General features: G+C 34.5%; 1 long non-coding RNA gene across 1 annotated transcript in view; it reads right to left on the bottom strand.

Moving 5' to 3' along the window:
* Positions 1-874: 874 nt before the first annotated feature.
* The window catches only part of LOC120594843 (uncharacterized), an 86866-nt gene continuing 59790 nt past the window's right edge, over positions 875-27950 (bottom strand). The window contains exons 2-3 of the long non-coding RNA XR_005650720.1: positions 8482-8617; positions 875-2139 (exon numbers count right to left, since the gene is read on the bottom strand). This is a non-coding gene — a long non-coding RNA (uncharacterized LOC120594843). The remainder of the gene's footprint in view (positions 2140-8481; positions 8618-27950) is intronic.

The raw sequence follows: 27950 nt of genomic DNA, 5'->3' as shown, positions 1-27950 counted from the left end.
TCAAGACTTGTCTGGGCTGGAACCAGGTATTCTGTCTCACTTCTCACAGAAAAACAAGACAAAGAGCTTGGGATTGTGTTTTGTCAGAGCCTATGTACCTCAGTGCAGTGGCTACAAACCCCTACAGCAGTTTTGAATAGTGTCAAATCAGCAGGTTTCAGAACTAGGCTAAGAACCAAGTCATACTACCAGCTGATTCAACAGATTTATATCTGAACTCCAACTGATATAAAAATCAGATTTAACCTCTTGTGAAGGAGTTTTTAGGATTTAGTAATAGCACCTTCTTCTAAAGGCGAGGGGGAAAAAAAGTACCTGGACATAGCTTTTGAAGTAGGCAATGAGTGTCAATGTTGCTGATAGTCAAAATCCAGCAACTTGAACTTGGCAGATAACTTTGTTGAGAAAGTGAGCACTGCTGCAAAAGGGTTTTGGCTGCTGAAGGAATTTCCTTTTTTTTTTTCTTTACACTTGATACACTTTGAAAACAGACCTAGAAAACCCTTGATTGAACCAAATAAACCCTGTATGTATCAGATTATTAGTCTCGTGTGTGACTTCCGGGTGCATTTTTGAGGGTAGCATCCATCTTAAGGTATTTTAAAATTAGGACTTTCTTGTGAATGTGGTAAAACTGGAATTTATAACAAGGTCACTAATGGAATGTATTTGCATGACTCATTTATCCTTTTATAGGATATGCATGGCCAGACACAAGGGTGTTATCTACAGCGTTTCTAAAATTACCTCTCTGGGATTTTCATCCAGTTTTAAGAAACTTCAAAGAAAGAGTAAATGAAACATATTTCTCCTGGGTGACTTTAAAAACAGGTACATGGTTTTTAAATGTAAGAAAGATAATCTCCTAGGGACCGTGTGTAGGAATCTGTACTTTAACAAGTATTTGAGGAGTCAATAAACAAAAATAGGGAAAATCAAAGTTGCATGAAGACTTTAAACTTACTAAGTTCCAAAAGGATGGTCTATGTATTAGGAAAATATAAGAAAATGTTTCCTTATACATTCTCTGTTTTAATGGTAACTATAACCTGAAAATAAAGCAAACTAAACCTTTTTTCAATTTTGAGAAGCAATTTTAGTTGACAATGGCTTCTTCCTTATAACAGCAAATTGTTGCCCCCTCCCAGTTAGTGGGTGACACAAAAAGCCTTGAGCCTAACATATAAACTTTCTACATATTAACTGAACATTTTCTGAGGCCTTAAAAATATACATAATTTTAAATATATAACATAAAGAAAAGATAGCCTGTTGGTACTTTAACTCTTTAGGTGTAATACCATTCTCCCTTTGCATTACATTTTTTTATTGAGGTAGAATTGATGTAACATTATATTAGTTTCAGATGTACAATGTATTGATTTGACATTCGCATATGTCATAAATGATCAGCACAATAAATACAATCAATATCTTCCTTTGCATTTTGATGTTTATTTGCAGCTAGACAATCTGTCATCACCAGCATTGGGCCTACCTGTTATGGAGAGAATTAATTCATTGAACAAATTATAGAAGGATCCAGGCAAACTGCTTATTTTCTTTATCAAATTCAAGATCATATTTTATTTCCTTCTTAATATGAAAGTTCTATTGCTTTCTGATTATATGAAGCTTGAGATAGAAGGCCACATAGAAAATAAACAATAAAAAAAATGAAGTTGATGGTCAAAATTCAAGTTTAGCTTTATTTCAAAATGAGTTGGGTGTGTGCCTCAGGCTCTCAAGGATCTGAGAAATTCCTAATAAGGAACACCGAGACCTTCCAGTTCTCCTAGTCCTGGAGCAACTCTGAGTACTGAACACCTTGACAGATTGAAGTCAAGGAGAAAAGCTGCATTTGGCCCCACCTCCACATCCTGGCAGAACATTAGACCCCTGGGGCACATTTCTTTCCAGAAATAATTCAATGTAGGAAAATGAGAATCAGGATATATAGAGTTACAAAATGGATACTGGTGAAAGTCAAGGCTGGGCTCTATCTGCAGGTTTTCCTCCTATGTAGACCCAAAGTTCATCTTCTAACGTTCATGACGTCAACTTTGCCATCCATATTGCTGGGGTGTAAGATCTAGACACATTCTTTTGTTCGCAACAAGAATTTTGGTATGCTTGGCCCTGGGAAGAGAGTTCATACATAGTCTGGGGTGTAAGATCTGGACACATTCTTTTGTTTGCAACAAGAATTTTGTATGCTTGGCCCTGGGAAGAGAGTTCATACATAGTCTGTTATTTTGTCTTTGCCTAAAACCCAGTTGAAACATTAGTGTTTGAAAGAGATGTTTTAAAAGATAGTTAGATATTCATTTCTCCAGCTTACCTCTCTAAGTTATAAGATGAGAAAACAATGTTCCTAGATTATTTTAGTTCTTTACAGACTCGCCTTCTAAAGTTTAAAATTATTGTTACACCTTCAGCTTTTATAGAGGTGAAATTAAAACCTTGAACACTTAACTCTCTATTTATTGTCCTTTTTATAAGAATCCCCATGATAAATTCTTTCTAGAATTTAGTCAAACAATTTTTTTTTAAATTTAGATAGATATTAATACTAATTTTCTTGGGCAGAGAGAAATTAAATAAATCAATTTGCTTCTCTTTTGAAATTGGCTTCCAAATTCACTCACTATGCAGTTATAGTAACAAAACCTTTTTGTTTCTGTTTCAATGGACTAGCTCTCTCTCCCTCTCCCTTTCCAGTCAGTTATTCATACTTAAGATCTATAGATTACCTGTTACAAAGTCATCTAGGCCTTTGAAAATTACAGGTCTCTGAACCGCATCCCAGAGATTCTGATACAGTAATTACTAAAAACAACATAGGAGTATATGTGTGCTTTATTCAAGCAAGCCTCATGGTTATGCACCTCTGAGTTTAAACTATTCTAAGTGGTTTTGATTGGTCTTTTGCTAGTGTTAGGGGAGTCAGATCTTTTTTTTTTTTAATTGAACAATATGATTTGAGATATTCACACAAACATACACAGTCTGTTTTTTCAAAGAGGTAAGATGATGAAGCAATAGGTAATCAGAGAGAAGGGATAAACATACAAGAAGAACTTTTACAATGGAAATGTGAAAACTCATACAGAAGTGTGTTGCTTATCATTAAGGCCACATTAAGAAAAATACATACACAGAGAAACCAAGGAATTCTGCAAAGAGATCTTGCAAGCCTTTTGCAGAAAGGGATAAATCTTCAGACTTCTAGTTTCCAGGTACTTAAGGACAAGATCCAAAATTATTTGTAGGGTTTTTTTTTTTTCTTTAAAGCTTTTTCATGCACAAGGTTTTGTTTGGGTTGTAAGTTAATTGCAGGGGTTTGATTACTAGATAGTTTCTAACTTGCCTCTGCAAATAGTTTCTACAAACACAAAAACCAGAGTATAGCTGATTTATAATGAACACCACTGGTAGAAATCTGAGACATCTATAGGACAGTATATTTTTTCTAGCTATTGATTCTGCCCAGTGTGAACACAATCTAAAACTATAGAAAGTTAGCATATAATTCACTTGGCAAAATAAAATTTAAAATTTAGTTAATTTTTAAGCAAACTTTAAAAATAATCCAAAACGTTGTTTTAAAGAAATTATGAATTCTTTATAGCATACTTAAAAGTATAAAAGAGGGAATACAGACTAAATATATATTTTTAAAATATGTAAATGCAATTCGATATATTCTTTATCAAACTAAACTTTCCTTTTTGTAGAATTCACATAGCAAAATATCTCACATTTTCATAAGAATTATGTAAAAACAAATAATACTGACTTGTGGTCAAAACTTGCCAAATAGGCTTGAAATGCATACAAAACAAACAAAGATGAGTTAATTGGTTTTTTAAATCTCTATTTAGACTCTTGAAAAATATGACAGATGAGCACAAAATTCAATTCTCTTTGGCTATAACAAACAGAAATAATCAAAATGGTAAAAACATAGTAATAATTATAACTTAAAACACTCCAATGGCACTGAAAATTATAATGAACACCACTGGTAGAAATCTGAGACATCTATAGGACAGGTGCCACCAATAGGCCACAAAATTCAAGAAATATCTGCTTTAGACAGTGCAAGTAAAACCAGGTAGAACGAAGATGTTTAGAAGTAACTCGCAACTCACTGTCTTAAGAAGGTAATACAGCCTCACAAGCAAACAGCAGACAGGAGAGGAGAAGCCCAATTAAGTTTCTTATTTTTAAGAAGCAAAGGTCAGAAAGCCCTGAGAGGAATTCCTATCACTGTTATAAATCAGAATCAGTCGAGTGAGGAAATTCTCAGGCAAGCCTAGCTATGCCTAAGGAAAGATGCTCTTTGTGGTTTGGTCAATGGATTTTATGATTAAATGAAGTCATTTCCTAAAACAGAAAGAGCTAAAACCTATAATCAGAGAATATTTAGAAAATAACAATAATGAGAAATGTTTCACATAAAAATGTTGAGATGCAGTCAAAATTAATCTCAGAAAAGAAATACTAACTTTCACTATTTTCCTGGTTAAACAAGAAGGAATAAAAATAAATTAGCTAAATATCCAACTCAATAAATTAGGACTAGAACAAGAAAATAAACACAGGACAGGATAAGCAAGAGAAATAAATAGCAGCTAATATTTGAATTTACTCTTCCAGTTTCTTTGTATGTAGGATTTCACTTAATCTTCCCTACCATTCAATGAAATAGATACTACACAGATGAGAAACTGAGATACAGGAAGTTAAATTTTAAAAATGCAAAAGTGGTGTAATTGATAAATAAAAATTCTTAATTAGCAAAAATAAATACAGAAATAGAAACCATAGATAATCCATTATTAAGAATGTGAAAGATGATATGATTGCAGATATAAAGATATTCATAAAGTTTAAAAAGATATTATGTTTAGCTTTCATCTTAAAAATATCAAAGATTGATGAACTCTCTAATAAAATATAAATCACCAAATTTGGCTCAAGAAAAGGTAAAAAATGAGAAGATCAAGAAATTTTAAATATTGTCAGTAAATTCCTCAAAATATTATCACAGTCCTGGATGGGTTTTAAGGATGGGTGAAGAATCAACTTTTACATATTCTAAACTTCCTTCAAATTTTAAAGAATAAATCATTTTCAGGCTATGATTGTTGCATTTCTAAGCCAACATGGGACTGTATATGTATATATATATATATCTATATATAGTATATAATATATTTACATATTTATATGTAATATGTGTTTATATATTACATGTAAATAATATATATATTCTTTATCCAGGTTCTACATTAAATGGTAATAAAGGAATGAAGAAGGCATATACCTAAAACTACACATTAAATGTAAGAAAGCTAAAAGCAGATGAGAAATTTCAATGCATTTCTAGAAGAATAAAGGTGATTATGTATTAACTAGTGAGACAAAGCTCAGTAAAACTGGCCTGAGGCAGCTGGTTCAAGGGAAGAGGCTGACCTGCCTAGAAGAACAGAGAGGATACAAGTCACGGTTGGCAGGGCAAAGGGCGGTAGGCACAAGTGAGTTATTTATAGCCAGATTAATTGAAATATAAAACATATGTACAAATTGATTCCCCTACAGCTTTCCTCCATTCCCATCACCTGTACACACAGAAGAGTTGGGAATCAAGAATTACTATAACTAAAGTTTCTGAAAGAAAGAATGAGAGGAGAAAAAGAGAAAAAGAGAGAGAGGCGGAGAGAGAGGGAGGGAGAATGGAAAGGAAGGAGGAAGAGAATATGCTAGCACAACTCTCTGGGGAGAAATAGGGCAGGTAGGACAGATATTTTTGCCCTAAAGGCCTCTTTGTTCTAGCACTTGGCGATCATCCAAGTTAGTGAAACAAGCCCTTCCTGCCCAAGCTGACAACTTATCCAGATACATTAGGCCTCAGTCAGCCTCTCTGTCGCTTTATTCCTAAAATATGAATGGATAATCCACAATCATCAGATATTTGAGGAAAGTCAACAACATGAAAGAGAAAGACCAAGAGACACAAACTGAAAAATTACTAAAGAGGCCAGAACAGCAGTTTGGAGAACAGGAAAAAAAATAAACGTTTATCAAACAGGATAAAAAAAGATAAGCAAATAATCATAATACAATATAATACAGCTACAGTAGATATTCATTTATTCATAGAACAACTTACTGAGCTCCTACTATATGTAGCTGTCAGACACCAGTCTAGGTATTGGGCATGCAGTGGTCCCCAGGACCCTGCTGTCATGGACCTTCACACACACAGAATAAATAACAAAAGCGAAAGAAGTAATGGTAACAATAGGTGAATCTGGGTAGAAGGTATATAAATGTTCTTTCTACAAATGCTGTTCTTGTAACTATTCTGTAACTTTGGATTTTGTTGTTGTTGTTGTTGTTGTTGTTGTTGTTGCTGTTACAAATAAAAAGTTAATTTTTTTTAAAAATTGTTTTCCATGCAAGTTTCTCAGGAAGGAACCAGAATATGTGGTCCCCCAAAATTAAAAGTAAACTAAAAAAAAATAAAGGCGTGGGATACAAGAAACTGGAGCTACATTACAGGAGAGAGGCAGAGGAAATAAGATATAGAGAGAATAGAGAGGGAGGAGGTCGGAAATTTCAGGAAAAGATTTCCTTCAAGGAGTTGAAACCCATGGAATGCTTTGTACATCTGAATCTATTGAAAGAGAATTTAGAAAACATGGGTAATTTGGGTTTTAATTAGTAAGTACATAGAAAATTAAGTAAACAAAGAAACTTGGCATCATTAATAACCACAGAAAAATAGTGTTTGAGAAAGAGTAAGTAATCTTAATTTTCTATATGGTTCTGATGTGGTAAGTGTTTACATAGAAAAATAGAGTTAAATGAGCATTCATCTCACAATATTGAGAAGATCGGGGGGGCATATTTTATGGAGTAAGAGCAAGGGGATGAATAGGACCTCAATCTTTTTTATCCTTTGTGTAAAGTAAAAGTGAAAAAATTATAAAACAGCAAAGAGTGAAGTTATTTAGAGGTTTTTGATGGAAACTGAAGAATCAGCCAAGAGAGCCAAGAGAGAATCAAAAGCAATGGCTTCCAAAAGGGGAAATTAAGGAGAAAACAGTAAACTGTTAGTTTTCATAAAAAGCATTTTAAACTAATTTACTCTAAACTTTGTGCATGTATAACTTGAACAAAAATAAAAATAAAATTAATGAAAATACAGAGACTAGGATGTAGAGAGAAGAGACGAGGAAATGCAGGATGCGTGCCAATATCCTTGGTATAAGGGTAGAGGCCCTGAGATGCTGTCTATGGCTAACAGGACAAGAGACAAGAGGTCCATGGTTTAAAGATGCATGTTCTCCAGAATAAGACAAATGCCACAACATACTGGAAAGAGAAGGTACAGGAAGATGGAAGATCATACACCAGGCAAAGTCCTCAACAAGTCAATAGATAATTTCTCAGTCAATAAATAAAGGAGTATTATTCAGGAATATGGAAGAAATTTTGAGAAACTCTGAAACAGAAATGGACAAAAGGGTTTGCCTCCAGGAAACAAGACTCAAAGAAAAGAGGAATGGAAAAAGAGAAAGGTGAATTTTAGTAAAAGCCCTTCCTTACAAATGACATTTGTGTATGTACACTTTATTACTTTGATAAAAGTGCGATTTTTTAAAAACCTATTTTAAAAGCACTAAATAAGATTGTGTTTTACAATACATTTCCGAAGCTATAATAACCCTGATATTGATAAAGACAGAATAATATTTAAATTAGCAACCAATATACTTATGAATACAGATGAGACAGTCCTAAATAAAATGCAATACTGCTAAATTATATACTCAAAATAGTATTTTAAAAATTAATATAGTGTGACCAAGCACGGTTTCTTCTTGAAATGCATGGTTGATGTAATATTTGAGAATATAACACAATTTATCATAAAAAGAGGCCAAAAGAGAAAAAAGAACAGATCTCGCGCAAAATTACAAGATGATATTTGATAATATTAAATAGCTTTCTTACTAAACAAAATGGCCTCTTAGGATAATAGAGCAACTCCAACATCCCCTGGCTCAGGTTAATCACGTGCCCCTACATTGGTTTATTCCAAAAATACAATGGACTGTAGTACCATTCTATGGTGGTGATTTATCACTAAACAGAACACACTTGTGGAACTTACCTTCTAGTGAGGAAGGTGGCAAAGAAATATATATATCTTCAAAAAGAGTTTATTCTTAATAATAATAATAAAACAACAACAACATCATTTTTGTCCATGCTTCTGCCTTCTTTCTGCCTCAGATGTCTCTCACTTGTATCTCCCAAACTGTGCTTAATGTCAGCTTTCCACTGCTTTAAAGCCACCTATGCCGTCCTTCCTGACCCAATTCCCCCCATTACCATACTCTGCTCAATATGGATATAGGTGCACTGACCCGCATTGTCTAGAGTCCAATCACCATGACCACTCACCTCTGCATGGGCATTGCTTTGCTGTCGCCTGCAGTCACCCTGTTCCTGAGAGGTTGCAGAAAGGATGGCGCCTTCTCCTCATTAATTTCCTTAACTTATAATATTTGCAGATAATACTTTTGTTGTATGAAAAAACCTAAGAAAATCAAGCAAAAACTATTAGAATTCTTTGGAAAGTTCAGCAATGTGGATAATTTAAAAAGTCAATATTCATAATCAATAGGTTTTCTTATGCTAGTAACAAATCATTAAAAAAATTTCATAGCCATAATCATTACAAAAGACATTGGAATAAAGTCAATAATAAATATGCAGGATATGTGGATTTTACTGAGGTGAAATATTCATAAAGAACTTGCCGAGGACTGAGTTGCTCTCTCTCTCTCTACACATATACATATCTACTGTGTATATGTATATATACTATATATGTGTGTATATATATACACACAAATGATGTCTAAACAATGATTTGACTTACAATTATTTGACTTTATGATGGTGGGAAAGTGATATACATACATTAGAAACTTTTGAATTTTTATCATATCACAATATTCAATATGATACTCTCTCGTGATGTTGGGCAGTGTTGTGAGCACATTTAAAGTAGGCTAGGCTAAACTATGATGTTCGGTAGGTTAGGTGTATGAAATGCATTTTTGGCTTATTATATTTTCAACTTATGGTGGGCTTATCGGGACATAAAGTTGAGGAGCATCTGTGCTTATAGCTTACATTAATTAGGTAATTAGTTAATTAGTAATTTAAACTGTGTAACTGGCAAAAGAAAATATCAACAGATCAGTGCCATGGAATAAAAAATCCAGGAGGGGACCTGACTCCTGACTTGTTAGGAGGTACTTTTACTTAGGGATGTAGAAATAGTTTGTTGATAAGCCATGGTATTGGTTGGATCCTCTGGGAAGCAAACACTAAAATGGATTTATAAGTGCAAAAGTTTATTGAGGGGTAACACTTGGAAAGGAAAAAGAGAGACAGCAGGATTGGGCGGGGGGAGCTCTCAGACTAAGGAGCACACCTGACTGAAGTCTCTGACAGTCCAAAGGAGAGTGATGGAGCATAGACTGCTCAATAGAGGAGTCCCTCATTCAGTGGAAAAAGCCAACTCTTCAGCTGCCTTGCTTGGTCAATGGCCAGGGGCCAGCCCAAGAAGAGAGTGACCTTTGCTTGAAAGCTGAGGTGGACACTGAAGAAGCTAACAGCTAGAGGCTGGCAGTTAAACATGCCCCGCACGGCTGAGCAGCAAGTCTACTCTTGAAGGGGGACACTAACAATGTGTCTCTTTATCTATTGCAACCAGTGAAAAGAAAAGTTGCATTTCTACCTCACTCCATAGGCTAAAATCAATTCCAAAGAGATTAAAGCATTTAATGTAAAATATGGAAAAATAAAAGAAACAATAACTGTTTTTCAAGAGTTATATGATCTTCTTCTGGGAAAAGGTATAATACATACTGACACACACACACACATAAATAAAAAGGAAAAAAATATCTACGTAAAAACTACAACGCCATATGTCTTAAAACAACATAAAGAAAATTTAAAGGCAAACGATAAGTTTAACAAAATAATTGAAATAAAGATAGTGATTTATTTTGCATAAAGCATTGTTAAAACTCAGTAAAACAAACAAACAAAAGGGTAAACACTCCAATAAAAATGGCTAAAAGCATGAATATGTTGTTGTGAAAGCAGACAGCCAAAGGTGTTCCACACGGAAAAATAATAAACATTATCATAATAAAAGAATGAAAGTTAGACTAAAAAGGAATCTTTTTCCTACCAGATTGGCATAATAATACACAGAGTTGGTAAAATGGCAAAAATGAAAACGTACATATCATTTAAAACTTGGGGTTTTTGGTGCTAATGTGCCTAAACTGAAATTGCACTTTTTGTTTATAACAGTATGCTTGTGAAGATAGAGTCATGATAATAGTTTTTGGAGTGAGAGTTGATATATCATTGACAAAAACATTTTTTAAATAAAAAGTAATTATAAAAGTTATCATAATAATAAATAATATATAGTTTGAAAAATAAATAAACCTGAAATTTTATTAGGTAGAACTGGTGCTGACATAAAGGAAAAAGAATGAAAGAAGCAGAGTTCAGTGAACTTTTAAGAAGACCAAGTGGAGGCCTGGCCTTTATTCTGGAACTAGAAAGTTTCCTGGAATAAGTTTCTCTGGAGCTTGGTTCTCTCAACTGTCACTGCCTAACGTCCTGTTGTCCCATAGTCTCTACTTTTGTTCTTGTCTTCCCACCAAATCATACTTCATATCACTGCTAAAATGATTTCTCTGCTTTCTCCAAAAAAGAAACTTCCTCAGGAAATAGCTTCTTTGTGTCTTTCTAGCTTCACCCTCTTGCCATAGAGAACTACAAAGAAAGAGAGACACTAGTTTCATTAATGCACAAGAAACTCCCACTCTTTCATGATTTTGCTCATGATGTTTGCTCCCTGGAATTTCCATGTTAGCAATCTACTAAATTCCTACTTAGTTTTCAAAATGCAGATCAACTATCACTATCATCTCTGCTTTGGAATCTTCCTAGATATTCTATGGGTTTTCACTGGGGGTTGCATTATTCTGTTTCACTAAACTGCCCAAGTTCAGTTATATGCTTGCAATTGAGAGACAGAGACAGACAGAGACAGAGAGACAGAGACAGAGAGAGACAAAGAGAGACAGAAAGAGGGACACAGAGAGATACAGAGAGATACCGAGAGAGAGACAGAGATAGACAGAAAGAGACAAAGGGAGAGAAAATTTAAATAGCTCAGCTCAACCAACCACCTTTTAATCCAGATTACTTGGGTATAAGCACCTCAGCGACAATGACATGGAAGATTTGAATCTGCTCTACTTGGTAGATTTCAGCTCCTATGTGTCCCTCACAGGGTGGGTATCCTGCATTGCTGAATGTAACGTAACTTCTATAACGTAAACGTATATCATAAAACCCAGTAACTGATGAAAGTGAACAACTTCATTTGACACCCAACTGAAAACCAACAATGTTTTCTAAATGCTTGAAGAAAAGCAGGCTGGTTTAAATTCATTGAAAAATAGTATGTAAGTCTCCAACCTGACACCATCTTTAGGGAGTTTCAAGGATAATTTTGACAACACAAATTTTTTTTGTCTTAAGGATTCGCTTTATATTCTAACCCCACATAAAATGTGACTTTTCTTTACTGATTTTATAGTTTTGTTCCCTCATACTGCAAGTTTTTACTCATAAGGTTATGAACTCATTAAGGAATGTGTGCAGAATATACCAGGTATTCAATTAATGTTTGTAAAATGAACAAATTATGTGACCAATGATCTTAAGGATCAGTCCTTTGCTTATAAACAACTTCCAAATCTGACAAGTATAAATGTCGAGATATGAAATAATACCAAGCAATGTTCTTTAAGAAGTTCACAGATAACAGAAGCTTTCAAAAGATATGCCACCAAGATTGACATGATGACACATTTTTAGGCCATAGTTAAAATATTGAGAATATGTGATGGTTTGGGCCTTCTTCAATCCAATCAGATCAAATATTCACCTATTTTCCTGGCTCTTAGATCAAGTTTTACAGAAAATATATTTGCTTAGTTCTGTTAAGCTGTTTATGTATGATAACAATGATCTTCCAAAGCATTTAACATATTATTTAATGAAAAGTTTATTTGCAACTTTACGGACAAATCTATGTATATGGCAGTATTAGTGTTTGGGATTTTTCAAGGAAAAAAACTAAAATTTCATTTATTTTATACTTGTTTTATATATGTAACAGCAAATCCAGCTGCGATTTATGACTACGTTTATGTATGATAAAGCACCTTTAAAATATACACATGTACTACATACAAAGGTGTTTATAATGCTACAAAAATAATCATAAAATTAGGTTAAAAAAGAACAATTCGATTCACAAAGAAATGTGAGATGAAACTTATTTCTAGACAAGTAATAGTTACCTCTTAGGATTATTCTGAGGGTTTAGTTAACTAATGTTTGTATATAATATCTCAATAATGGCTTAGAATGCTAAGTAATATAATCAAATATGTTGAACATTTTATTAACATTATTAGCATTAAAAAAAAAACTATTCTCTGCTATACAGATGTGGAGAGGACTTAAGGTTTGAGCTATTGTTTTTACTGATGTCAATAAAATAGTTATTTGCTTTCTGTCTAACAAGATGTAGAGATGTTCACACAACATTTGATACTTTAAATGCAAAATTACATGTTAGCTTTTATAATGTTTCTTTTAATATAGGAGAAAGAGGTATGTATTCCAAAAGTCCTGTTTATTTGTTCTATTTAAACGTCATTAAAATATTCATGTCTTATTATATCACTATTTAGTCAAAATTCTTGTAGGTAATATCATGAACATTAAGTTGAAGTAAAGTTAGCAACGCATGTATACCTCTTCTAGAATATCAGATGTGTATTATAAACAACAAGGAAAAAAGTCAGACACAGAAGATAGTGTTGAACTGTGAGGGAGGCACATTTCCAACAGAGAAAACTGACGTGAAAGAAAAGCCTGAGTGTTATTCTTGTCGGGGGACGCTGTAGTCCAAATTGAGGGGTTCTCCTGCTTAGGGCCATAAGAGTGGCTCCTATACCCGGAACGTAAATGCTGGCATTCCTTGTACTTCACCCTGACCTGCTCTGCCCTTTTACACACATTCTCCAGGTTATTAAATCACTGGGTAATCTCAGTTGTTCAAAGAATTACTTATAAAGTTCTTTTAAAGATATTCTTTATTCTCGGAATAGTAGAAATGGTATCTTGTTACCTTGTTCTTGTATACTGAAAGAATACCACTTCTCTGAAACTTCCCAGAACAAGACAAATTTGCTTTTTTATTTTTGTTTCTGAGAAAGCTGATAATTTAATGAAAAAAAAGAAAATCACTAATTTAATCTCTAGAAGGATGTTTCTCTACTATTTGTGTGGTGTAAATTCTTCTCAGAGCTTATATAGAGGTCATTGGCTCCTGGGACTGTTGAGAACCAGGACCGTGTAAGTGGGAGTGGGAGGAAGGTCATTTTAAAGTGGATGGCAGGGGCTGGTGCCCACAGGTGTGAGATGGCACAGCTTTTCTTCCTATTTTTTTAAAAAGTTTCTCTCTTGGAGATAAAAATGCTATTTTTATTCAGACACTAAACAAACTAAACCAATAAATTATACTAAATATACAGGTATTTTTAAGCACTATCATAATTTCATATGAATTACTATAAACCTAAAACATTATAATGTGATCTTACAACAGGAGAACCAGGATAGAGTGTGTGTGTGTGTGTGTGTGTGTGTGTGTGTGTGTGTGTGTGTGTGTGTGTAGGGAAAGCATTATAATGAAGAGGGAAGAAAGCAAACATAATTCTCATAATTTCTAAAACTATGAATTTAATGACAACTCTATTTCTCTCTTTTGGATATTGACCCAATAAATAAGATATTAACTGAAAGAAGAAAATTTCCAGCTTCCTCTCTAAAGTACCTCGTTCTAATTGCTACTCATTATAAAGAATGATTCCTGTTTCTTCTGTTGTTAACACACTAAAAAAATAATTCTCCAATGACTAGCTTATTTATCTGTGTACCAACTCAATCATAATGCCATATCTTTCATATTTACAAAAACTGGACAAAATTGAAACTCTTTAAAGGCATTTAGAAGCATCTAAAAGCAGACAAAAGAGTTTACTCTTATGAAACTGCTACTGCAACAGGTAAGAATTGTGTTTGTGACCTTTTTTCTCCCAAAGGTGTTCTCCACGGAAAACTGAAACCTTACTATATCAAAGTGGCAAAGAATAAAGTTCAGGCAAAGACTTCATAGATAGGACAAAGAAAGCAGGAACTATAAAATATTTAATACATTGGACTTCATTAGCACATGAAAAAGTGTTTCACCAGGAAAATACAAATTAAAATACAGTTAAATACCACTACACGCCCGCAAGAATAACTAAATTAAAAAAGATCTGCAATACCAAATGTTTCCATGGATTTGGAAAAACAGGAACTCTCATACACTTTTCTTAGGAATGCAAAATGGTATAGCTACTTTGGAAAACAATTTGAGAGTTTCTGATAAAGTTAAAAATAAACTTACCTTATGATCCAGCAATTCAACTCCTAGGTATTTACCCAAGAGAAACACATATGTATAATGTCTATCGAATACTCATAGTAGCTTTCTTCATATTATCCAAAAAGTAGGAAAAACTCAGATGTCCATCCACAGTTCAATGGAGAGACAAATTGCAGGGCTCTACATGATTGGATACTCTTCAGCAAGAGAAAAGAAGAAATTACAGATAAATGCCATATGATTGAAATTCAAAATCATGCTGAGTAAAAGAAGTCACACATAAAAGAGTAAATAGTGTGTCATTCCATTTATATGAAGTTCTAGAAAATGCAAACTAATTTATACAGAGAAAGTAAATCACTGGAAGCCTGGCACCCAGGGGTAGGATGGAGTGATACTGACCACCAAGATTCATGAGAGAGATTCTAGAGTGATGGAAATCTGTATCTTGGCTGTAGTGATGGTTAGTTACATGGTTACCTTTGTCAAAACTTATTGAATTATACACTGAAAATGGGTTCAGTTTATTGTATGTAAATTATACCTCAACGGAGTTTCTTTGTAAAACAGAAAGAGGTGGGAAACATAAAATTCAGAACTATTCTAAATGCATAGAATGTATTTTCTAAAAAATAGATCGACAGATTCTTCTCAAACCTCCCAATGAATACTTTATGCAATCTCATGAGCTGGGATTCAGGGCCCAGGACATAACTTTCAGAGCCACATCCATAAAATTACCTCTGCCTATCACCCTGCTTGGGGCTTGGTTGACAAAAGTCAGGTGAAAATTTTGTCTGCTCCTAGCCAGGAGAGCATGTACTTTATTGTCTCCCCTTAAATGTAAAAGGCTTAGACTTTGGGTTAAATATAGGAATCCTGATTTTGTCCCCAGACTTAAGCTTTCCCCAGCCTAGCTTTACCATTTAAAAAAATAAATATATAGTGTTGGTGCTTAACCGAAACTCAAGCTGTTTAAAAGTCATGGGGTGTGATGGTGAATTTTATGTCAACTTGACTGGACCACAAAGTGACAGATATTTAGTTAAACATTATTCTGGATGTTTCTGTGAGACTGTTTCTGGATGGGATTGACATTTGAATCCATAGAGTGAGTAAAGCAGATTGTCCTCAGCAATGTCCCTTAATGTCCTGAATAAAACAAAAGGCTGAGTAAGGGAGAATTCTTTCTCCCTCTCTTCCTGTCTTTGAGCATGAACATTTGTCTTCTCCTGCCTTGGGATCTGGAGTGGTACTAGAACTTATACCATTAGCTCTCTTGCTTCTCAGGCCTTTGGACCTGAACTGGAATATTAGTTCTCCTGAATCTCCAGAGCTTGCTGACTGCAGATCTTGGACTTCTCAGTCTCTATACCATATTAGCCAATTCCTTATAATAAATCCACACACATATACATGTATATGTAATATACATATATGTTATCTTTATTATCTTCATACATGTGTATACATTTTAGATATATGTAAATATTAATTATTTATTAATATAATTATACATAAATTATGTTACATATATACATATAACATATGTATGTGTATATATATATATGTATTTCTGTATATATATATGTAATTATATATATACAGAATTATTTCTTTTTTCTCTAGAGAACCTTGAGTAATACACGGAGCAAAGCAGTATAGCCAGTCCTTCCAGAGAGGCTTGAAAAGCCTATTAACACATCACACATCACACAAATTAAAAATTTGTGGCTAAAATGCTCTTAGGCTTCCATCCACATGAATTTTTCATATTATCATTCAATATTCTTTTGTGCAAACAGTGAAAAAATAAAACCTTGAATAATATGAACAGAAAGAAATTTGGAGCCCTAAAACCAAAATAAAAAGTTACGTTGGTAATAAGTCATATAGTAGGGATAATTTTTAATTTGGGAATGTAAGTATTTTGGATGAGGCAGTTTTGTCCTAATCAGAGTTCCATAAAAATAATTTCAGTCACAATTTTAGGTTCCACAATACCGTTAAACTGGCTGATGTTTTCCCCCACCCATCTATTTCACGAAGACTATGTGAGGTAAATTTCCCCATCTCAAATAATTTTGCATATTGTTCCCATTCTCCCTTTATGGGTGATCTTACCCTGTAATAGGCTCCAGAAAAGAAGTGAGAGTCAAAACAAAATACATCATGAATTGTCCTTCCAAAAGAGTAAACATAAGTTTGAGATCATATGAATATCTAACTCAAAATGTGTAAAATAAATCAGAAAGCCTTTGTATTGGTCTAATCTGTTCTAAGAGCACATTACCGTACGTAAAAACATTACACAACTTTAATACAGACATATTTTACACTTTCAAAACACCCTAGGTAATACGTTCTTATATCATATTTAAATCAAGTATGAATTTTACTAAGCATTGTAAGCAATTTCTCTTTTCTTCAACATACCCTTTCTATAGGGCATTAGGAGCAATAATATTTCTGATGACTGACAGACAACTATGAAGGGACCATGTGTTAAGATGTGGGCCTCTGAAAGACCCTCTTAGGCTTTAAGTCTCTTCTGTTAGCATTCATGGAACTGCATAATAGTTCCTTCTAAAGTTCCTTCTTGGTGGCCAAGGTGACTGTTTTTTATTGGTAAATTCAGAAATAGTAATAAAATAGAAGATTTGAAAATCCTCAAAGAGAACTAGAATGAACAGTCTACCCGATTCAACCACTGTTTGCAAATATTTATTTTTTCATCTCTAAACCTCAGAGTGTGTTTGATTTGAAGCACTAAAGCAGCAATTGCTCTGAGCCACAGAAAATTTTTATGCTGAATAAACCACCTCATAAGCTGAAGCTTAAACATTTAGTGTGGATGCTTTTACACAGCATTCCCCTTGTGAAGCATCTGGAATTCTGATTTTCAATTGACTTGTCATGTCACTTTAGAAAACTTCCTAGCACCTTAAGGAATGTAGGTCTTACATTTAAAGGTGTGGTTCTTAATGATTCAAAGAGTATCACTTGTATTTCCCTAGGACGAAACCTGAGTATTTGTTCCATGCTGATCTAATTTTAAAAGAGGATATAGAATGCTGGTACGTACTGGATATCCATGTACCTTCAGACATAAAAGGCAAGGAAAAACCTGTACTATTCTCTCTACCTTATTTCTCCAAATTACGGTTTTTGTTTTTTTAAGAAAGCCTATTTTACTCTACTCGTCTTATCCTCCTCTACAAATTAAAGAATAAGAAGATATTTCCATTTACACATTAGAATCAACTGAATCTATATACTAACTTTAATTTATTGAAAAATGCAACTTTTATATAGACAACATTCATAGTACATAGCTGAATCAAAGAGCTGTGGTGACTTCAGAACATTTCTTCTCTTAACTTTAAACGTTATGACTTCATCTTGCACCCATCTCCACAGCATTTTATGAATTCTGTTGATGTTCACCTTTGTGACAACTGGCATGTTTCACATGAGTCCACTGAAACTGGATCAAGAGCTCAAGTGATCAAATGATCAAAACCTCATCAACACTGTCAGCCATCTGTCGGCAGGTAGCAAGTTATCAGTGACATATTCAGATCAGGTCTAAGGAATCAACAGCTATACTAGGCATTACAGAATTAACGGAATCAAAGGCATATGTTCACATGTCTTTACATAACCAGGTCATAAGTTGTTTCCATTGCCTGGAATGCAGTTTTTCCTGCTGATCTCATGACTTGTCTTTTCCTCCAGTCCTCATCTTAACTGTTACCACCCTTTAGACACCTCCTTTATCCTTTAACCACCGTAGCTAAGTAGGTCTCACCCCAACACTGTTATTCTCAATCATAGCACCTTTTTGTTTGTTTCATATTATTATCAAAGTAGTATTAGCAAATGTATATTTTGTTTACTTTTCGATCGTCTGCATTTCCCAATAGCAAACTCTATTAAGGGAGAAACACTTTGATTCAACAGAGTAGATACCCAGGCATGGTAGTATCTGGCTTATAATAGGCATACGGTGAACATTTGATAAGTGATTAAACAAATAATGAATGTGTACATGTTCAAAAATGCTGAAAAGATAGACAACAATCTCTTGTAAAATTTTAATTTTTATCCTTATTAATTTCTGTATTTTTTCAGATTTTTATATGAAGATATTATATTTATCATGATAACATTTTCAAAGATTTTAGAAATAGAAAAAAATGAATAAAAATATTTTCATAAAATACAATTTCTCTCCCAAAAGAGGTGCAGAACTTAAATAAATTATGGTATTTGGAAGGCAATTTTTATATAGCAATGAGCATAAAGTATATATTTCCTGCTAAGTCCATTACTAAGCTCAACCAAATGTCATTCTGGAGTGAAACCTCTCTGCACATTTTTTGTATAGCCCTTTTTGTCTTCTAAAAACAAGATAATTATTCCTCTATGTTCCATACTTACAGAAAGGACAATTGTCTCAAAATAAAATGACATATTTTAGCAGGGACAAAGAGAAGATGAACCTGGCTTCACATTTTCACATTCTATCCTTGATAGTAGGACAGTTTGGGGATGCATTAGAAATGAAGTGATTAAAAGTCAGACTCTGATTACATTAATCTTTTATACTTAGGAAAAATTATAGGTAATTAAGTTGTATCACAAGCAGTAAAGAATCGACATTAAAAACTAGATGTAAATGGGTTCAATTTTGTTTCCAGCATTTAAGAATATAGATTGTGATTAGAAAGGGTTCAGAAAGATGAATAAACAAAGTCTACTAAAAAATAAAAAATCGGTACATGGAATAAAAAATAAAAACAAAAGTTCTGATTCATTGAGGAACAAAAATCTATTGGTTATCATTGATGGTTTCTTGGCCATTGTTTGGAATAGGATGGGTTATTTTGAGAAAACATTGACCAACTGATCTCTACTTTATGGAAACTTAGATAAGGAAAAGTGAATATGAGTTGCAGAGAATTTAGTCAGATATAAGAAAGACATTTTTTTCTTTTTATCTACCATTCTTGACATTTATTTTTCAGGTTTTCTAAGGAAGAATTTCCTGATGTAGGTAGGATGAGTCAACACTAAAAGAAAATGCTAGCAAAGTCATGGTGCTATTGTCCTTAGAAATTACTGGAAATTTGAAAATTTATTACTAAAACACAAAAGCTAATACTCTGCTGACCTTGTGTCAAGAAAATCAACACAGTGACTACTTCCAGCTCTGATATTCTATTATATCCTGCCAATATGGGGTATGGCTAAGGACTTAGAAAAATCTAGGACAAACTGTAACTAAATCCCCACCCAACCACTTCCTCCACCCACCTCTCATACACCCTGCCCCAGGACCCTTTGTCATAGTTCTTCAAATCATTTGTCTGACTCTCCCAGTGGCATTTTGATTATTTAAATGCTCATACATGTGAAAGGTAACTTAAATGTGGTTTTAATATTAATTTGGCAAACCACATACCAAGAAAAGTAAATAGGGCCATTCCAAAAATTAAACACAGATTTTTGGGTGATAAATAGTACAGTGCCACACTTGCTTTAGCTGGGCCATACAGAGAACAAATGTTTGATTTTTTAAATCTGCAGTGATACAGAGCCCAGAGATATAGGCAAGAAATATTACCTAGTTGGTGGTCCTTGTTTTACTATTGCTGTCGGAGTAAACACTGATGATTTATTTGAGGCTGAATTTCGCTCACTCAGCAAAGGCCATAAATTTAATGTTAAGAAAATGTACACTGCACTGAACAAATTAGTATTTTCAAGTCAATTAGATCAATGAGTATGTTGTAATTTTGATATGTTTGAATCAATATTGCTGTTCAGATCTCTTGCATTTATTGATTACCTACCATATGTCCTATTTCAAACTAAATCACATCTTAAGTCCAGCTAGAAGTGTTTAAACATTTTAGCACAGGTGTTTGGCACAAGACTTGTATCAGGAAACCAAAAAAAAAAAAAATCTGTCTGTGAAATGTCTCTATTTTGATGTACTTTATGATAAATACAGTACTTTCTCATTGGGACATTGTGGTTTTGATTGTCAAATTTCTTTATAATTTCTTATAATTTGCTGCATATTTCCAAAGTATCTATAGGCTTACTATTCCATGGAGGTCTTGCTTTCCTATAAAATGAGCCAGTGGTGCTTCTTCAGTCTTTCATGAGGAAAGAATCCCCGAGAACCCTTATTTACAACTTGTCTTCAACAAGAGAGGAGAGAGAAGATGAGGTAGAAAGCTAAGTTCCATAAACCAAATATTCTTACATAATGAGTTTTACTCAGCAACAGTTGAGAGAAACTCATACTAAAGATTATCAAGAAAACAAAACAAAACAAGCATTGAGAAAGACCTGGAAATGGAGCTTCCCTTATGCCAGATGTGTGAGGAATGTATTCTCTACCAAGGAAAAAAACAATCAGAAATTCCCAAGTTGTTACTATTACCTAACTTTATACTAGATTTCTATCATTCCTAAGAAGGATGTGTTCTTAACAATTTCATAGATTCAGTCATATTTATTCCCATTAGATCTTCAGTAGCCAAATCTTGCCTTTTGAACTTCTAAAATAGGGTCTTATAAGTATTTTTCAACTGCTCTAATTGCAGAATTTCATTTGCTAATGTAGAGCATTCCCATGATAGGATTTCCTATTTCTCTGTCTTTACTGACAAAATAAAAAATGTATTATTGCTCTAAATTCTCTAATGAAGAAATGTCAATAAGTGAATATTTGCATATGATGCCACCAAATTATCAAAGACCAGCCTCTGTAGTTTTAGATAAATGCAGTTATCTTTCACTTATGTATTACTATAAACAAAATATATGAAGACAGAATCAGAAGGTTGATAAATATTTACTGTATTACCAGGGAAAACCAGAATAAATACTCTTTGAATAGAATATTGGCTAAAAATATCTATTTTGGAGTAGATCCAGGTTTTAGAGGATATTAATTTGTCAGAGAGTATCTGTATTTACTTAGGTACAGATTTTCATGAGGAGACATTTGAGAAATTCTAAGAGCTTTTGTCTCCTATCAAGACTTACATATTTTGCATCAGTTCTCATGGGCCCTCCCATACATAGATAGGAAAGCAAACAGTTCTGGGACCCTGGTATCATTTAGTAGTTACCCAATGAGGTTAGAGCTTATTATTCTCTATTCAAAGACTCCATGAAAACCAAAGAGGAGATAAAACTTTTTCACAGATAAAGAACTGGAATGACAGAAAATCTTTATGTATGACCATTGTTACACACTCTTAGCGCTTTTTACAGCAATAAGCTTTAATGACACCCTCCTTCAAAAAAAGTGTTAGGTTTCTTACCTGCTAGATTCACTTGGTTTACTCTCATATTCCATCATTCAATACAAAACGCTGTGTTTACAACTCTTTTTTTCTCTAATTCCAACTTTAGTTGGCTCCCATTAGGAATTTATATGTATGCATACACTAACACCTAAACTGTGATTTTCCTTTACTTCTCCACAAACTGCTTTTCTACTTGTGTCATAATTCTTTCTTCTTTCTTCTAGTGTGAATGAAAAGACTCTGACAGAAGGCACCTAGGCTGGTGCCCTATGCTCCTGGACGGACTCTGAGAGCCCTGAGCATTATAGGGGGTGTAGTTTTAACGTGGTACCAAATGTATTAGAGAAAGTTGTTAACTAATTGCAATACAAATAGGCCACAAGAATTACTTATATAATTATGCATACATTTAACCCTCTTACACAAAAGAACTTTAAAATTTGGACTTATGCCCCAGTTTTACCACTTATTAATTCATGGATATGAGCAAATCATCACTTCCACACTTTCATTTTCTCCATTTTGTGATTGCAAAGATAAGTGTTCTGCCTGGGTTCCCACAGACATCTAGTATACCTGGGCCCCTGTATTGACCTCAAGGCTGTTGTTAGCTTAAGAAGAGATCATGTACCTGAAAGTATTTGGAAAATAATTAGGTGCTATATCAATGAATGTAAGATTGTTTAGCACAAATAACTGTGCTAGATACTATGATGGATACTAGAAATTCACAACCTAGAAAGGGAGATATCACATGTAATACGGGGTGACAAATAATAATTAGCACTACATGGGTACCAACCAGTCAGACAGTGCCAGGGTATACCACAGAATATCAGTCCTGAATGAAAAATCAAAACAATGTATTAAAAATAGAGGAAGGTTTTGATTTTCTGTGTGACCTGCTCTTTTGTACGTTATACATTGTCACTCCTATATTATAATAGTTGGATTCAGACTTTCTGACAAAGGGTAAAGAATTATTATTTGTAGCTATCATATGCTAGTCATTGGTCCAATTCAACAGTGTCCCATCTTTGTACAGCGGTTCCTATTTGTGCAGTTATGATATTTAATTTCTTTTTTACTTATTGTTTTATAATACATGGTAAAGATTTTTTTAAAGTAGAAAAACTAAAATTAAAAATTGTGGATCTCACATTTAATAAGATTGAAGAAAAGCTATTATCAGGTGAGCCAAAATTTTCATAGTATAGCTCAGTTACTTATGAAATTAAGTGTCACATGAAATTAAGACAATAGATCCTATGGTCGACTATCAAGTAAAAGAGTAAATCCTTAGATAATAATGCCAAACCACCTCATACTAAAGGGTGAGGTTAATATTTAGATTTTGCCATTTATATTTTTAGCACAATGGGAATGAAACATTGGAGCCCGCTGTTTGACTTCTAGTACCTTTGGTTTTTCAACAAGTTCAGGAATGCATTATGTGTGAAAATAACTGAAAAGTGCTGTGGGAATTGGCAAATAAATAAAAAGGAAGGAAGGAAGGAAGGAAGGAAGGAAGGAAGGAAGGAAGGAAGGAAGGAAGGAAGGAAGGAAGGAAGGAAGGAAGGAAGAAAGAGAAAAGAAAGAAAAGAAAGAAAGAAAGAAAGAAAGAAAGAAAGAAAGAAAGAAAGAAAGAAAGAAAGAAAGAAAGAAAGAACTTCTAGATGAGAGGGTAAGAGCTGAGTCTCAAAAGAGAACTAAAATTTGAACTTATAAAGATGAGAAGGACATTCTAGATACAGAGCATGCCTTGATTAAACACCTTGAGGTGGGAAAATGCAGGGCATATAAAAGGAATGGGCAATCACTGTTACTGACTAGACAAGGTGATACCTTCTGGAATGGAAGGCAATGGAAAATCATAGATGGGAAGTTAAAAATAGTTGCAAAATAGCAAACAAGATTTCAAACACTTAGCCTATCTCTTTGTAACTATTCTCCTCAATTTTGCCTACATGTGTTTACTTTTCCACAGTCAAAGATACTTGACCATCAAATGTATGCTCTAAACTCCACTCCAGTCTTAAAATATAATTTTAATCTGAGCAAGAGGAATTTAGGATACTCAAGTCCAACATCATGCTGTTAATATATAAACACTTGCTATTTATAGAATAGGCAAAATGTGAATCTTAATTTTGGGATTCTAATCTGGTCATAGCTAAATGGATCTCAATTTATGGTAACATGGACCATTTCTGTTTTCTGGCCAGTCATTTTTTGGATTATCTGACGATTATAACCTGACTATTATTCTGAACCATTCTGAAATAGCGTAATATTTTCCCATTTGTCCAGCCTAGTGGATAAGATGCTTCCATTTGATTCAAGTTATTCCCAGTACCAACTGTGTTTTTGTACCTAAGGATGTCTGAATATCACCAGCCTCTTAGTTTTCCATGGCTGTCCTCTGCTCATTTGTTGAAACTCAGCTGCTATTAGATGTTTAGTAATTGTGCCTATTGTCTGCCCCAAGAGTACCAAGCTCTTTCTAATGATCTGGTATTTTCCTGGTGATCACAGTTAATTGACTCCAGTACTAGGTCCTACCACCCTAATCTGCTACAATTAATAGGATCATTACTAGCCATGAACTGACAGATGATGTATTTCTTCCTCCCTCATTCTAATTTTGTGTAGTTTACAAAATATAGCCAATGCATTCTATCTTTTTTAAAGCTTCATCGTGAAGTATTAACCTCTTTTCATTTGTGGTTTAGGAACTAAAATAACCCCTTCACTTTTTTAAAAATAGTGGTTGGGACATACAAACAGATGTGTAAAGAATCAGAAGCTTAGGTATTCAGATCACTGCCATTGGATGGCACATTGCTTCTATCAGTGACAGAACAGTTAATGCACTTGTGTTTCTGGTGCCAGTCTTTATTTAGAGTGCAGAGGTGGTCAATAATCGATCACATGCATTTTATAAGTATGTGATCAGCAGCAGGAAGTGAGGGTGGATCAGGTGCTCAACAAGATTCCTGAACCTACACTACCTGAAGAAGTGACAGTAGACACTAAAGCAACAAAGGAAGGAAAATATACTGCCTACTTCCACAGATATCCAAAAGCTGTGGTTGACAGCCCTGGCTAGGATCACAATCAACTGGGAAGCTTTTAAAAGCAACAGATGTCCAGGTTATGCCCTAGTTTTGGGGTGGAGGGAGTATTCTGACGGGAAGCCAGGGCTGGAATTCAATACTCTATGGTCAAATGGGGAAGTAAGCAAAGATTTATGTAACCGACATTCAAAGACAGGTTAATAATCACAGCGGCCAGTAACGTTTGCTTTTAACAAAGATAAAGCATATGGGGATTTAAGAAATTTATTATGTTACGGTTTGCCATTTGTTCACTTCCTGTTCTTCATATCATTTCAGAATTATCCAAACATTGTAAAAATTGATAAATCCCAAACAACCCCGATAATAAAAACACCTGGAGTGTTTAAGACTTTAAAGGATCCTGGGAAGCTGGATTTCAGCAAGGATCCCAGGTGATTATTATTGTTGGGGAAGTTTGGAAAACACTGATCTGGATACTAAAGATGTTAGGTGGACTTTGAAATCGTTTGTGATATGGAGCCTGTGAGAACAGGACGAGCCCATTGAGAGAGTCACACACAAGAGCGGAGCTCTTATATAACATGTACCGCAGTCACCCAGACTTCTCACAGTTCTTTGACGATTCAAAGCCTGTTCCCACATCAAGAACTTTGCATCTGCTGTTTACCAGTCTGGAAACTTTGTCCGCCAATTCTTCAAGATGAAATCCTATTCATCCTTTGCCACTTTCTCAGAAAAGCCTTCCCAGCTCTGCTAAACTAAATCAGGTGTCCTGTTAAAACCTCTTTGCACCCTTTACTTCATAATAATCATTACTGTTTCTAGTTACTTATCTCTCGATAATGTTTTAGTATCTGTCTCCTACACTAGAAGGTAAGCCTCTGTGGAGTAGGCCATGGCTTACATGTCCACAGCTTTATCACCGGTATTTTACAGCTACGCATACATAAATAAGTGAATAATGAATGAATAAAAGTGTTCAGTGGTAGCATGTAAAGGTGTAGCAAGGTAGTGAAGAGAGCTTTGCTGGAATGATTGAGAAAAACATGTGCAAAGCAAAAAAAGCCTTTCAGAGGAAGGCAAAGATTGTGCCGGGCTCTAAAGCAAGTAGCAAGAGGACTGGCAGAGCACAGAGTAGCGGAAACATGCCAGGTGGGCGGAAGGCTCTGCGAATGCCCTGGAGAAGAGACAGCGTGTACGCACTCTGAATGCGGAGCCAGGCAGCTTGAATTAAGCAGAGAGAACAATCAGGCTATGATGAAAGTGGAGGACAGTTAGATAAAGAGTGACTCATGATCAGTTTTGATTTGACGTAAGCAGAAACTCAGAGATCCTGCAGGGTTCAGAGAAGGAGAGAAATGATCAAAACAACTTTCAAGGGATGACTCACACTCTTTGTGTAGGACTGAATGAGGGGACAGGACTAAAGATACGTGAAACCAGCCAGGAGGCTGTGGCAATCAAGATGCAGTGCAATTAGAAATCAAAATGGGTGCTCTATTTTATTTGGGTAACTTCTACTCAGTGCCACAAAAAGTTTGACGCACCTGGGTAGAAATATGATAACAGCTGTAGACTAGGGGAAGAAAAGGGGTCCTCAGAAAGAATCAGTAAGATTTTGAATAACTTTTTAGAAAGGAAGAGGGAAGAGAATCAATGAAGATACTAATTCGTGGACCCAAAAGGATGCATGCTGCAAAATGGATGGAGAAATACAAAAATAGGGAAGTCTGAGAGCAAGAAGAAATAAATGAGCTCCCTTCTTAGCATGGAATCATAGTGTGATATTTAAGAAAGCTTATCCTTTATTCAGCGAGGATTATAGAACATGGAAAATGACCTGAGAATAAGAAAATCTCCTTGACCAGGACCTCTGAAACTTGAAGAGCCGCTCATGGTTATCAGGGGGCTGGAGGGGATAGCAATGAATTCCAAAGGACATTTTTTAGAGTGTTCATTTGTATTCAATGCTCTTGACAACTCTTTTCTTTTTATCATTATATTTTTGGTAGTTGTTAAAATCCTCCTCTCCCCATTTACTATTACTATTTTCTCTCCCCTTGTCGAATTTTCCCTAGCTTTACTATTTTAAATTTTTTTAATAGCTCTATCGAATATCTCCAGCTTGCTGAACGCACATTTGAAGGACTCCCTAAAACAGTCCCTGCCCCTGCACAGTGTTGCTTCATTTGAACCATCTTGATTTTCTTACCCAGATTATTGAAAACCATCTCCCCTCCCTCTGCTCTCCCTGCCTCTCATCTCCTGTCTTACCATTTCCTACCCATCCAGTGTCAACATGCTCTTCTATAATTCAAATATAAGTATAACTCTCCCCTGCTTAAAATCTTTAAATGACTCCCTAACACCTTCGGGATGACAGGTGGATAGATTTGCTAGTATAACAGGTTTTTTTAGACTGTTCCCTACCCTCTCTTCCTCTTTAACCTTCTCCATGGGCAGCTTGTTCTTTTCACTACTGTCACACCAGTAATCTTTTCATTTTCCTGAATGGGATGTGCTGTCTTCCCACTGTACCTTTGTAACTGGTATCAACTATAGCCATGTTATCTTTATTATCCTTTTGTTGCCTGATAACTTTTATTCTTTTTTCGAACTTCAATCATCACCCCCTCTAGGATGTCTTCTCTTGATTCCCTCTGCAGCAATCCTATGTGCTCAAACAGCTGATTGTAGCTTGTTTCAAGCAGAGAACTCTAATTTGTGGGCTTATTTTTTTCTTTTCTAACTAAAATATTATCTTCCTTAAGACAAGGATAGTGTCTCTTATATCTTCATTTTCTATGCCTACATAGTACCTGGAACATTGTAGAAACTGAAATACTATTTGAAGGAAAGAAGGAAGGAAGGAAAGAAGGAAGGAAGGAAGGAAGGAAGGAAGGAAGG

The sequence above is a fragment of the Pteropus medius genome, unplaced genomic scaffold, assembly GCF_902729225.1.
Source record: "Pteropus medius unplaced genomic scaffold, Ma_sr-lr_union100, whole genome shotgun sequence".
Classification (NCBI taxonomy): Eukaryota; Metazoa; Chordata; class Mammalia; order Chiroptera; family Pteropodidae; genus Pteropus; species Pteropus medius.
Note: the sequence above shows the minus strand (reverse complement) of the source record. Positions and strands in the feature narration are given on the sequence as shown.